General features: G+C 47.9%; 1 protein-coding gene across 4 annotated transcripts in view; it reads left to right on the top strand.

The window, feature by feature from the left end:
* The first annotated feature begins 324 nt into the window (after window positions 1–324).
* MATN2 (matrilin 2) overlaps window positions 325–9490 on the top strand; it is a 126675-nt gene continuing 117509 nt past the window's right edge. For 2 of the 4 annotated variants that reach the window (XM_040625906.1, XM_040625909.1), the window contains exon 1: window positions 328–423. The gene's annotated coding sequence lies outside the window, so the exon portion shown is untranslated. Of the gene's footprint in view, window positions 424–9490 lie in introns of all 4 variants that reach the window. The other 2 variants (XM_040625908.1, XM_040625907.1) reach the window with 2 other exon arrangements.

Genomic DNA, 9490 nt, shown 5'->3' on the forward strand with positions numbered 1-9490 from the left:
GCAGGCGGAGGGACCGAGCGGAGCAGGGTGGCAGCAGGCGGGGCGCACGACCAGGGTGCCCAGCTCCGGGGCTGCCCGCAGGGTGGGGCCGCTCCCGCTCCGCGCGGGCCCCATCCCCAAAGACGACACCCCTCCTTCCGCCCGGCCCGCTCCCCACCCTCGCCGCGGCGCCGCCTCCCCGCCGCCCTCCCGCGCTGGCCCCGAGCCTCGCAGGCAGCCAGCGAGCGAGGGGAGCGCTCTGGGATGGGACTTGGAGGAAGCGGCGAAGGAGGAGACAGCGGCCGCGGCTCGGGTTTCTTCCGCGGCTCCCACGAGCGACTCCCGAGCAGAACCGCGCCTCCCCGAGCCGCGAGGAGGCCGACGACGGAGACCCGGGTAGCTGCGCCCGTCTCGCTGCCCAGGCGCCCGCGGCAGCGGCTGCAGGTGAGCGCGGGGCGCGCTTTCGCCGGGGCTCTCTGCGCGGCCCCGCTGTCCCGAGGCGCGGACAGACCGACCGACCGCCTGACGGACCGACAGACAGACCCGCAGAGCTCGGGCGGACGGGCGCACGCGGGAACTGCCCCCAGGCCTGCGCGCCCGCCTCGCCCCGGCCCCTGCGGCTCCGCGCGGCCCCTCCGGCCAGGCGCCCCCTCCGGCCCGGGGGCCCGTCGCTCCCGACCCCGCTGGGCTGGCGCGAGCGGAGGACGGCGCTGCCCGGACCCCCGGGCGGGGAGGAGTCGGGCCACCCCGGCCGGCGAACGGGGCGCGCTCCCTGCCCGAGGCGCACGGCGCGGCCGCCCGTCCGCAATGCCCCGTGGGGGCGCTGTGCCCCGCCGCGGGGACTCCGGACCCGGGCTGCCGCGGCCCCGGCTGAGGGAGACTTGTTGAGCCTGCATCCCGCGTGATTCCCGTCCTACTGGCAGGCCAGATCGAGTCGGAGTCCTCCCCTCGGTCGGCCGGTGTTTTAATGCCGTGTCATCTGGATTTTGTGCTTGGTCCTCCCTCTGGTGTCTCTCCATTGTGGAGAAGGGAGAGAAAGGGGAGGGCATTTTGTGGTAGTTGCTGGAACCCCCCCCCCCAGGACAGTTTGGGGAGGAGACAGAAAAATGGGGGCCCCTCTGTCGTTAAGGTCTCCAGGAGTGGACGCACACAGGAAGGTAGCTCCTGGGGAACAGGCCCCCACCCTGAAACTAAGCCAAAGACCAAGCTCCCAATTGTCATACATCAGTGAGCAGAATGCATGTGCCTCCGGTGCATTGAATGGGCCTTCCAGGGCAGGGGAGGCTGTAGGGGCTGGTGGTAGAGGCATGGAGTCCGGAATTAGCCTGCCTAGGTCCAAACCTTGGCTGTGAAGCTCCCAGGTTGGTAACCTTGGAGTTACCCAACTACTCTATGCCTCAGTTTCCTCATCCGTCTGATGGGGATGATAATACCTACAGGGCTGTGAGGATTAAAGTCCTTAGAACAGTTCAAGGCACATCCTAAAGCTAAGTGGTGAGTTCCATTACCTGTCTTTCCAAAGAAAGCGAGGAGTTCCTGTGAGCAGTCACCTTCTCCCCAACTCAGGAAGGTAGCCTCTCCACAGAGCCGTGAAGGTGGCAGCCAATCCACATGTAGTTAACTGGGGTTTTCCGTTCAGGAGGCCACTCCTGCATAGCTCTCCCCGCCTGCTTTCTGAGGGACAGCTTCATAAAACCATGTCAAGATACCAAAATGGGTTTATGGACTGGAAAGTTTCCTCTTAGCCCTTGAAGCTTGGTCCCTTAGAATCCCCTTGAGAATGGGGAGATCTGTGGCTCTTCACTACCAGTCCATACTTTCATTCCTGCCAGTAGCAATCAGCCTCAGGCCTCCCAGTGGCCAGGACTCTTTTTTGTAAACCAGGGCTCCAGGGTTCCTTGCTCCTAGCATCCAGACGCAGGCACACTGGAGCCACTGTGGCCTGAGTTCACTCACTGGAGACGCCATAGCAGAGTTCACCTCGGAGATACCCTCCGATGATTGTCGTGCCCTAAATTCTTACCAGCAAATGCCAGGTATCTCTGTTCAGCAAGAGGTAGTTGTAATGAGGCCCAAGATCTAAAGAAAAGGAAATAGATGATTGCTCCTTGAAAGATAGAAAACAAATAAGAGGGTCTTTGGAGGTTCTCCAAGGAAATCCCACAATTTTCCTCGAAACAGCTCTGACTGGTGCCTAAAAGAAGGCAAGGAGTAAGGCAGGGGTGTGGCTGGAGAAAGGGGTAGAGACAGGCTCAGGTCTCAGGACAAGCGGGCCACAGGGTGTGACGGGTGTCAGCGCTGGCGGGCACCAGGTGTTGGGCGTGAAGCCGGGCAGGCCGTGACAGAGGACATGCTAAGACTCAGGGGTGAGTGGTGGAGTTTAAGACAGTCAAGTGGGTCAGAGAGTCTCTAGCACTTTCCCCGGGACCCCCTGCCCTCTGGTCTGCAGTACCGTGTTCAAGAGAACCCTTTCCTGGGACTCCTGGTCCTTAGGGAAGCTCAGGAGGGCTGCCCCGTCTCACACGCATGGGAGAATAGCTCAGGAGGGTTATGGTAAGAGGGAGCCTGAAGCGCCAGGGAGAGGGGAGCATGTCGTCACTGTTGCTAGTAAACAGTGCCAGAGAGGCCCTTCCAAGGGACCAGTTGCCACTTGGAGCTCCAGACTGTGAGGTCATCTTTGAACCCTGCCATGTGGCTTGGGAGACGGCCATCGCTGCCTTACCTGGCAGGACTCTGAAGGGGACTCAGAGAGGAAGGCAGGGCTGGGCTGGATTCCAGAGGCTTGAGCCGTTGTCAGAAATTGGTGGTAGTGACGATGTCAGTGGAGAGAGGTGGCGGGGGGGCACAACCCGGAGCACACACCGATCTTGGCACCTGAAGGACCCGGCTTCCCGTCTCAGCCCCGTGTGTGTGTTTGTGTATGTGTGTATTTGTGTGTGTGTTGGGTTGGTGGCTGGGCGGAGTGTTGAGGGCCCTATTATGGGACTCGGAAGGCACAAAGCAGGGATACAGCAGGATTATTTTTCGTGAATGTGTAGCCAGCATTCTGATGAATCAGTAGAACATTTTCGGTGGCACCCCGAACCCCCCTCATGCCTCCTTCTGCGCCCAGACACCTGAGTGTAACCACTGTCCTGATTCCTGTGATAGAAGATTAGTTTTGTCCATTTTGAATTTTATTTTGTTCAATATTATGTTTGTAAATGTATGATGTTAATGCATTCTCTCCTCTTGCTATATAATATCTCACGTGTGACTTTACCGCAGTGTGTATCTCTTCTACCGTTAAGGATCGTTTGGGTTGTTTCCAATCACAGCTCATTTTGAAAGGGAGTGACCACCTACCCACGTGTCAGTTGGTACAAATTCAATCCAACCAGCAGAAAGTAAGAGACATGGTATGAGATTATGGGACTGAAGGGTTAATGAGAGAGAGAGAGAGAGAGAGAGTGTGTGAGTGTGTGTGTGTGTGTGTGTGTGTGTGTGTGTGTGTTGGTGGGGTAGTGGGGGGAGTTGTTGAGGTCAGCATTATAACGTAGGGCCAGATGACAGGGCTTTGAGTGCTAAACTAGGGAATCTAGATTTTATCCCGTTGGCATGTGGAAGTTGGAAGTCACCGGCAGGAACATGATAAGCATGATAGTGTGTTGGGAAGATTGAATTCAGCACTGGTGCTGGATGGATTCAATAGGAGAGACTCGGAAACTGTCTATTAATTAGGACTAATGTTCAATTCCAGCTTACAGAAAAAATGGAAATAACAGTAGCTTAAAGAGTTTATTTCTGTCTTGCGTTCTAGAAGCCTGGAGGTGGGGTCAGGGACCTGCACTCCTGTGCCTTGCTTTACCATACAGTGTGGCTTCCATTTCTATCGTGGGTCATGGTTCAAAACGACTGCTGGGTATCCAGCCAGGATGTTCTCATTCAAGCCAGTGGGAAGGCAAAAAGCAAGGTCAATTCCTCCTTCCCTCCTTTAGGACACTTTTCAGAAATTGTACATACCATGACCACTGCCATCCACGGGCCAGCATGTAGTCACACCCGCAACAAGGGAGGATTGGGAGCCATGGTCTTTATTCTAGCCCATCACACGTCCAGTTAAAAAATGGGGGAATTACCAAGGAAGGAGAGGAAGGAAGATATTGGGGGATAACTGCCAGTGGTCTCTCTGATGGGAATAAGGTCTAGGACTGTGACCTGGGTGTGGATGGAAAGGGAAGAAGACATGAGTGACATCACTGAGAAAAAAAAAGGCAGGACTTGGTGCTTGAGTGCATGGAAGGGAAAAAAAGATATGGAAGGGATGACCATATATACCAAAATATGAGTGGAAGATTTTTTCCCCCAAAAAATTATTCCTTAGAAAAGAGGAAATCGCCCTATATTTAGTCCTTGCGAAGTCTCTCAAACTACAGGGAGTCTAGCAAATATTTTGAACAAAGTGCTGTTTGGGGGACGACACACTAGTTCAAAATGTTTTCAATCAATGTGCGAGCTTTGGATACATATAGATACATACCAAAACAATAAAAAAAACGAACTCAGATTTGTAATTATTCTTGAGGGCACAATTTCCCAACTGCAAGGATTGGATGATGCTGGATACAATCCTTTAAAGAACAACACGATGAGTGAGTAAGTTGCAGAGACATACTGTCCTCATGTTACAGAAGGGGCAGCTGCTGGCCTGAGATAAAACCTCCAGTGATAGCATCCTATATGGTTCTGGAAAGTGCTGTGTCTCCGACAACACAGACACAAGTGGAGAGGTTAGAAGATTCAAAATGTATCCTTACTGTTGACAAAATAGTGATGTATGAAAGGCAAGCATTGGAAAACATTGCTTTATGAAATGAGAAAACATTGTTCTATGGAACATTTGTAATGAGAAAAGCCTTATTTCTAAAGTGATATATTATTTTGTAATCTAAATTGTTTTGAATATGCATTTGTGTCTAAGTTGATACATTAGTTACTATGACTGGATATTAGATATTTCATCTATATCCTTCTAAAATTATATATTTAACTTGGCCAAGGAATTTGAGGGAGGGCGTCCTCCCCTCATAGGAAATAGCCATTGGGGTCACATGTATTTAGGCAAATAGTCTATGTAGAGAAAGACATGAGCTGGGACTTGGTGGTTATCAGCTGCAGAACTAGGGCCAGTGTGATCCAACATTTATTGATCTTTTTTGGTCAATAAGTGTGTTTATTCAACATTAGTCTCTTTTCAAAAAATTATGTGTAAAAGTCGCCCCCAGCACATGGTTGCTACAGCAATGACAAGGCATGGTCCCAAGGAACAGCTCACAGACGAGGCAGGGAGACAGATCTGGTAGCAAGGAAAAGAAACCAAGGGCTAGAGCAGACAACAAACCCATTGTTTGGGGTGTACAGAGCCATCAATCCTTATTGGGAAAATTGGAGAACATTTTAGAGAGTGGGTAACACAATGAGCTGAGCCCTGCGGAATGAATGCAATTTTGGTTGATGTAGGGCTCCCAGGCCAAGGGACCAGCGTGGAGGGAGGCACGGGCTATGACAAGAATCTGAGTTCCTCGGGCCCCGGAGATGGTGGAGATCGAAGTTTGGCTTTGCCACTAAGTTAGTTCTCTGCCCTCGGAGAGTGTCTTCCCCTCTGTGAATCTTAGTGTCCCATTCATAAAATTGGGAGCTCCTCCACCTCACAGAAGGATTGTAGGAGCCAACGAGATGATAAGATACAAAATGCCCAGGTCACTGCCTGGCACAGAGTAGACGCTTAAAAAATAGTAATGGCCAACCCCCTTTCTCTTCCTGTCCAGAGGCAGAGTTTACCATCTTCTAGAAAGTCGTGTCCAACCTTCTTTAGGCTCGCAGGGTTGTGCTGGCCTGTGGCCGGGTTTAGGCTGAGAAACGCTGTTCTCAGGCCACGCCTCTCATTTTACAGCTGAGTAATTCAAACCAGAGAGAGAAGTCACCTAACTTAGGTCATGCAGTGTGTTCGAACAGGGCCAGGCCTCTCCTCTCAAGGCCCACAGCACATCCTGTTGGCTCTGGTGCGATTCTGCTCGCCTGACAATTTACTCGGAATGGGGATACTTAGAAGAACCCAAGGCTGAGAGGGTCAGAGCAGTCTCCTCTCCCTGTTCCCCCACCCCCTTGCTAGAGCTAAATGAAAAGACTCATTGTCCCATGGAGAGGAGAAGAATTGTTAAAAACTAAAGCCAAAGCTGTTGTATTTTTTAAAAAATATTCTTTCCGTGCCCCTAAATGCTATGGAATCTGTTCAGAGTGAATTAACCTCTGTTTGCCAGCACAACATCCTTCTGTGCCCACACATGAAAGGAACGGTTTCCCAAGCATCAATGCATTTCCCAGCTATAACTGGCTCCCGTTCTTCCAATGCTGGCAGCGATAAGGGCCCAGCTGAGCAACACTAATAATATGGGCTCCATGCACGGACCTTTTTTCTCTTGTCTCACTGCCGTGGCATTTTTTTTAAAAGTCTATCTTGCCTATATTAATATTGTCATACCGGTTTTAAGTTGGCATGCATACCATATTCTTTCCTCCGTTCCTTTAGTTTCTTTTAAACAGCTTTTTTTTGAAGTGTAACTTACATACCAATAAAATTCATCATTTCTGGGGGACAATTTGATGAGTTCTGACAAATGCATACAGCCGTGTAACCTCCATGTAACATTTCTGTCGCCTCCCAAATTTCCCGTGTGTCCCTCTGTAGCCGATCATCTTTTCCCACACCCAGGCCCTGAAACCACGGATCTGCTCTCTGTCGTATAGCGTTGCTGTTTATCGAATGTCACATAAATGGAATCGTTCTGTATATAATCTTTTGTGTCTGGCTGCTTTCGCTCAGCGTAATTATGTTAAGATTCTACCTTTAACTGCCGAGTCGTATCCCATTGTGTGGATGCACCGTAGTTTATCCCTTCTTCCACGTGTGGACCTTTGGGTTGTATCCTGTTTTTAGCTTTTATAGATAAAGCTTCTCTGAGCATCTGAATGTAAGTCTTTGTGTGGATGCGTTTCCATACCTTTTGTGTCAATTCCAAGGATTGAGGTTGCTGGTAGCAAGGTGAAACATCTCAGTCTAGGACTGCGGAGTTTCCAGGATGCAGGACTGTCAGTGCTAAAACGTGGATAGTTCTGGGTAAACCACGACATTTGGTCACCCGTGCCGTGTCAGTTGGCAAGCGTACGGTGAATTTTATGAGAAACTGGCAATTTGTTTTGCAGAGCGGTTGCACCATTTTGCATTCTTACCAGCAATGTGTTAGGGTTTCAGTTTCTTCACATCTTCGCCGATACTTGGTTATATCCATCTTTTTAATTTTAGTTTTTCTAGTGGATTTGTCATGGAATCTTACTGTGACTTTAATTTGCATTTTTCTAATGACTTAGAATGTTGAACATCTCTTCATATGATTGTCACCCGAATATCTTCTTTGCCGGTGTGACTGTTCGAGTATTTCACATATTTTCAGATGGGTTGTTTGTCTTCTTATTGCGTTTATAAGAGTTTATATGGTCAGATATAAATAACAGATCAGAATTGTTGTGCAAATCTTTTCTACCAGCTTGTGACTTGGCCATGCCATTGCATTTTGTAAAAGGGAAGTTTTAAATACTTTCAGATACTAGCATGTATTTTTAAGTTATATATTTGTATGTATTGTTGTACTGGTCATAAATAAGCATAAATGTTAATTTCTTGTGTGTGAAATGGCTCCCTATGACAAAATGAACAATGTGTACTTTGTATTAATTGGTTTGGTTGCATAATGATAAGAAAAATAAGTAGCTTACTGAGCACTTACTGTGTGCCATTCACTGTTCTAAGTGCTTTATGTAAATGGACTGATTTAATCCATACAACAACCAGGTCTATTTCTTATCCTCACTTTAAAGATGAGGAGACTGAGAGGCACAGAGAGGATAAGAGTAACCTGCTCAGCGTTAGACACCTAGAAGTGCCTGGTCCTGTTTTTTGTTTTTTTTGTTTTTTTAAGTAAACTCCATGCCCAACATGGGGCTCGAACTCACCACCCTGAGATCAAGAGTCTTATGCTCTACTGACCGAGCCAGCCAGGGTCCCCAAGTTCTGTTTATTTTTCACTCCCTACCGTTCCCCTATCTTTAGTGCCTTTTGGTTAGTGATGGTGACCCAAAAACACAAACACTTCTTGAAATCATCAGGAAACCCAACCACATGGAATGATACTGTTTTTTGAAAATAATGATCACCACCACATCATGTTCCAAATGTTTGGATTTAAATGCAAATATGTCAGGTTGGAAGTGAGCCTAGAGAACATGTTGTATACATTTTGAAATAAATAAAGAGGGACTTGGTATTTTCTCAGTTTGGAGGAAGCAGAAAGCAGTAATATAATAAATCACATATAAATGACATAGCACACTTAGAAAGTCATATAAAATTGATAAATACCCAGGAAGCTTGAAAGTAAACAGTAGGTTTAAGACCAGAGAAAGAGGCAAAATATTCTAAGTGTTCTTCCTTTTGTCAGAAGGAATCTCATAGTTAAAGCTATGAAAAGGGGCCAACCTAATTAGTGAAGAGTTTAATTTATTTAGAAAGTTGGGGGCAGTAGTTATCAGTAATGAGCCAGTGCACTCTGGAGTTTCACCACTTTATCAGCCGCATGACCTTAGGTAAATTACCTCCGTCTCTGAGTTACTGTTAGAATTAAATGGCTTAATACGTTCAAAGCGTTTGGCCCAGTGCCTGGCACATAGTAAGTGCTGTGCAAACATTTGCTATTTTTAATATAATTTGAATGCATAGGGAAAAGTGAGTTAGCTCTATACAGCAAGTGTGAAGAACTGTAGACTTTGAAGGTTGACAACCTGGGTTTACCTCCAGGTCAATTCCTGAAAGCAATTTGCTGAACAAACAATTCACTAATTACCGAGTTTTTTTTTTTTAAGTTTTGGGAAATGATCTTTGCCCTGGCCCTGCCCTGTTCCTGCGTCTGACAGCAAGACAGCGATGCCCTTTCACGAATTGTCATCAGAGGGTTTCACTTGCAGCTAATTGAGTTTTCTCCTAATCAAGGAATTGGTAAATTGGCCTGCTTACCCTGGGTTTGAATCCCTACTTCCCTACTTAACTTTAGCTGTTTGACCTTGATCAAGTTACTGAGCCTCTCTGAGCTTCTGTTTCCTCCTCTCTGAAAAGCAGAAGTAATCACTCTGATTTCTGCCAGATAGGCATGAGGATTAAATGAAGTCAGTTGGGTGAAATTGCCAAGCACGAGATAAGGACTTAGAAAAGATTTTACATGCATGTGATGTTACTCAAATGTTGTTCCTCCTTAAATCTTCCCTCCTCTCCCCCTAATTTGTATAGATGAATAAATTATAATGACACCCATTGTATGCGTAGAAAATGGGAAAATAAATTTAAACCCAGTCTCAGGACATTGCCTTCTCCATGAAGTTTTGCAAGGCAGGATAGTCTTTTTTTTTTTTTTTTTTTTTTTTT

Source organism: Ursus maritimus, unplaced genomic scaffold (assembly GCF_017311325.1).
Source record: "Ursus maritimus isolate PB19 unplaced genomic scaffold, ASM1731132v1 scaffold_9, whole genome shotgun sequence".
Classification (NCBI taxonomy): Eukaryota; Metazoa; Chordata; class Mammalia; order Carnivora; family Ursidae; genus Ursus; species Ursus maritimus.